This window comes from Alexandromys fortis, unplaced genomic scaffold, assembly GCF_014885135.2.
Source record: "Alexandromys fortis isolate MF-2015 unplaced genomic scaffold, M_Fortis_MF-2015_v1.1 scaffold_20, whole genome shotgun sequence".
NCBI classification, from domain to species: domain Eukaryota; kingdom Metazoa; phylum Chordata; class Mammalia; order Rodentia; family Cricetidae; genus Alexandromys; species Alexandromys fortis.
This window is the reverse complement of record NW_026067903.1, coordinates 1,410,291-1,414,483: the sequence shown is the minus strand read 5'-3', so window position 1 is coordinate 1,414,483 and position 4,193 is coordinate 1,410,291. Positions and strand designations below refer to the sequence as shown.

Here is a 4,193-nt window from a genome sequence, read left to right as displayed (position 1 = left end):
GTTCAGTTTTACAGTTAATATTGTCTGCCTTCCATCTTTGCATAACTCACTGATTTCTACAGGTACTTATCTGTATGGGTTACAACCACAAAATCATGAAGAAAAATGAGGAGACAGAGAACTTTCTTTTTTAAAAACAAAATCTTAATTATGTGTATACACTTGAGAAATATGTCTATTTTTTTCCAGGATGTATATTTTGAATGGAAGCCTGACATTTGGGCCTCCTTTATCCGACCTCTATGTAGATTCTATATCCTATATATGGTTGGAGTATTACTGCCAAAAGCCTTGCCTTCCGCCTCTGCCGTCTGCTAACCTAATCAAACATTTGCTCTCCTAAAACAAAGATGGAGCCAAGAAAGTTTTTCCTATGTTTCAATTGCTGCTTGAAACCGAAGACCCGATCTCTTCTGGATCATTTGAATACTTCATTTATGGTTGGCATTTACTTGACTCCATAGGTCGTGCATACTTTAAAAATTATACTGAGCCCTTATGCAGAGCAGGGGCTCAGTTTCTGCATCAGAGGCTGAAAACGCACTCAATGGTCCATATGCTATGCCAAGTCCAGTTTATAATGGGTCGAGTTGGCATGGATCGTGTATGGCATGGATGTACACTCCTGCACACACACACACACACACACACACACACACACACACACACCCATCAAGGATACAATTGTTTCTAAGTTTCAGAGCTGAATGCTTCATTAAATGCTGGAGCATGTGACCTAATGGGCTTCTGAATTGCTAACTTAATATTTAGCTCCCCCAAATGTAGAGACAAGCACCTTGATGCCCGCCTCACAAATAATCACAGCTGCTGATCTTTCCCAAGAGGTCTCCGTGGACAGACAAGAATGCAAAGTTTTAATTTGCTAATCATCTCGTTGGGGAGTGCTGTGGGGGGAGATGCTAATTGTCTGCAGACATCTGTAATGACCCTTGGACAAAACCGAGGAAAACTAAAGCAAAGCTTTGACAAGGGCAGGAGAGCGGAAACAGAAGCCCTAATTGTGGCCATGTGAAGTGCATTTACCCCCTTTGTATCTTTTGTCGGTGGAACTGCACAATACTTTATAAAGTAACTTTAAAGGACGGGACCAAAAATGACTTTTTCTATCTCTGGGCATAAATGGCCAGACTGGATCTGTGAAATACGTGAGGAAGGTCCGACATTATGGTGCAAATGGAGCGGACAAAAGGGTGTGGGGAGAGCTTTTGCCAGTCGAATTTGGCTAACCTGCAGCAAGCCTATTGTCAAGCTAGGCATGCTTCACTGAGCTGTCTTCCCTCTTTATGGTTAAGTGAACCTGAAAACAATGGCAAAGAAATATGCACTGAGTCATATATTCTACAAAATAGACTGTACTCTCCTCTAACCGAAATTACGACACTTTTAATTCTTGGATTTCTCCACATTTTCGTAGCTAAGGCTCCTATTTGCCTTCTTTGAGCCTCTACCAGTACTGGCAGTTCTGCCCATGGGGAAAACTCTGCGGGACCCCGCCACTGTAGCCCTTGCACTGTTAAGAGGAGTCAAAGGTAAGTTTCTGTCCTTGTAGCATTCTGAGTGTCTGTTTCTTTGCTGGACGTCAAAGATTTCTTGGTTGAGAGAAGTTTTGTTTACTACCCATCCTATGTTCCCCCAGCCCCCCAAAATACTCTTCTTTTGTTGCTGGTTTTTAATGGCTAAAGTATGAAAGAAAAAGCAAAAGGAAACTTGCTGGCACTCTGCTTATGAAACTAAGTACAAAGCCATGTGTTTTGAGCTTAAATATAGACACCCACAGGCAGAATTGTCTAAGGGGAATGTTGTATTCTCCGAAAGGAAAACTGACCAGGGGGTGGGGTGCCACACGATTTTCCAGCTTCAGAAGTAAGGTTGTGGATTTTCTTTTTAAAAGTAAACTTGTTTTGTTGTTGTTGTTTTGTGTTGGGTTTCTTTTTGTCTTTTGTTTTATTAAGGATGAAAATGTTATATAATTTGATAATGGGAAAACTTGAGAAACATGGTCTAAATATCAAGAGAAGCTGCCAATTCTATGAATATGTTTCCCCTCCCTCTTCTCTGTTGGCTTTCCTTGTTGAGGTTAAAATAACACGGAAAATGGACATTTTAAAGGGCTTTAACTTTCTATTGGTCTATAAAACTAACCCAACTGTAGAGACACTGTTTTGTTGTCATTGTATCTTTGTTTGTTTTTCTTTTCTCAGTGAAAGTTGCTAAGTTGACTCAGTGTGTGGATGGATGACATTTAAGGTGTCCCATAATTGCCCCTTTTCCGGTTTACCGCCTGAGAGAGTCTAATGGAATCCCAGATCTCTTTACTCTTCTCTCCCACAGCAAGTTGTGTGTTTCAGTATTCCACATTCTCGGGTATCGAGTTGTTCTTGCCGGGGTCCAGGCAACCCAGGCTCTGTAAAGCACTTTGTAAAAGCTCCCAGTCAATGCCACAGTACTCCTCCCTGCGTGGTCTTGAGAGCTCCTCGGGCAGCCCCTGACTGTTGGGGAGCCTCAGTCTTCTCAGCAGGCCCCTCTCAACACATGCCCTTATTTAGGAGTCTTTTTCCATATCCAGCAAAGGCTAAATCACAATTGATTACTCCTGCTTCCTCCCTCCCTCTGCAGCCTCTTTTTGCTGAGAGCATTAAATGGCTTCTTAGCTGAAGAGTTTCTCATCACTGCTCAAACATTGGACTTTTTTATGAGAGTCCACATTCTGGTTCCTTTCCATGGACAAAACCCAGGAGCAGAGGCCGTGTTTTGAAGGTTGTTAGGAGGATCTGTAACCTAGAAAAGAAAGCTTTTTTTTTTTTTTTGGCAAAATAGCACTTAAGTAAAACTGTCAGGGTGTGAATATAGCAAATGACATTACCTTCTTGGGAAGACATACTGAGTAAAACCCAATGCAGACTAGGAAACAGGAGAGTGCCATTTTAGGAAGCATGACACCCATGTGACTGGCTTCATTGTGGAGGGCAAAGAATCTCAGAACACCAGGGAGGGGGAGGGTGTTCAGAAACGACCATATTGATCAAAAAAATAGAACAAGGTTCCAATTTCTAATTTCTTCAAGGAAATAAGTAGACTTATATAAATGCCCAAAGGGCTTAATAGCTAGCTGGTAGGGTGTTTTGAACTCAGGACTTTGTCTTATGTTGGCACTTAGCACCTTCTCATATGTATACCATAAGAGAAAATAGTATGCATGATTTTTTGGGAGAGATTGATAGGACTATATGTACAGACAAATGTATTTTAATAAATTTACTGTATTTTTATGTATGTGTGTATATATACATATGTATGTATATATGCATGTATGTAATAATTGGCTAGTCATCTCCTGCTTAAATATGAATAATCAACTAGGAGAGAATATTCTCAGAAACGATCCATAATTTATCTGTGGGAAATTCAACAAATTCAAGGACTAGAGTGGTTACATTTCTGAATGTTTTAATTTGATGTTTTGATTATACTGAAGGTGGAGATTCTTGGATGTCTAATAAGAAAAATAAGAAAAAACTATCTTAGCTAAAAGATGATAACTAGGTAGTTTTCTGAGGTCTTGACTTCTGTCATTGTATCCAGTTTGTGTCCACCGGGAAATTTCTAAAGATACTACCTAAAGAAGGTTGGGGAGAATCATAACTCTAGACAATGTGTAATTTCCACATATGACAGTTACTCTAACAAGCAAAATGCCATTTAAGTTTTAGTTGTTCTCTCAGATTAGTTTTTTTTCATAAATAGATACTCAATGTCCTCTTTTAACTTTGTGTTGCAAGTTGGTGTGTGATGGTCAGTTGAACCCAGAGTAGAAGTTGAGGAAGGAGTTGGCCAACAGAACTGACAATATTTCAGTGAAATGGCATATAGATTGTAATAAGAAACAATATTTTTAAAGTAGTGGAAACAAAAGAATACCTTTGAAAACTGTGGTCCTGGCCTGGACAGGTTCCCGACACCTGGGAACCTGTGTGTGATTCGTCCCTGGTCTCAACCATATCATAATCTCTAGGGGTATTGTTTTAGACTGATTGTCATGATTTACACCTTGAGTTAAAACTTCTCATCTTGGCTAACAGACAAACAACATAACATAACAGTCTTCTTTAAAATATTCTCTTAACTATAAATAACTAGAAAATCAAGCACATGGTTTAGTTATTTAAGAAGTG

General features: G+C 39.7%; 1 long non-coding RNA gene across 3 annotated transcripts in view; it reads left to right on the top strand.

Annotated features, from left to right (window-relative positions):
* The first annotated feature begins 1,421 nt into the window (after positions 1-1,421).
* Positions 1,422-4,193, top strand: part of LOC126497011 (uncharacterized) — a 207,765-nt gene continuing 204,993 nt past the window's right edge. For all 3 annotated transcript variants that reach the window (XR_007590504.1, XR_007590503.1, XR_007590505.1), the window contains exon 1: positions 1,422-1,550. This is a non-coding gene — a long non-coding RNA (uncharacterized lncRNA). The remainder of the gene's footprint in view (positions 1,551-4,193) is intronic.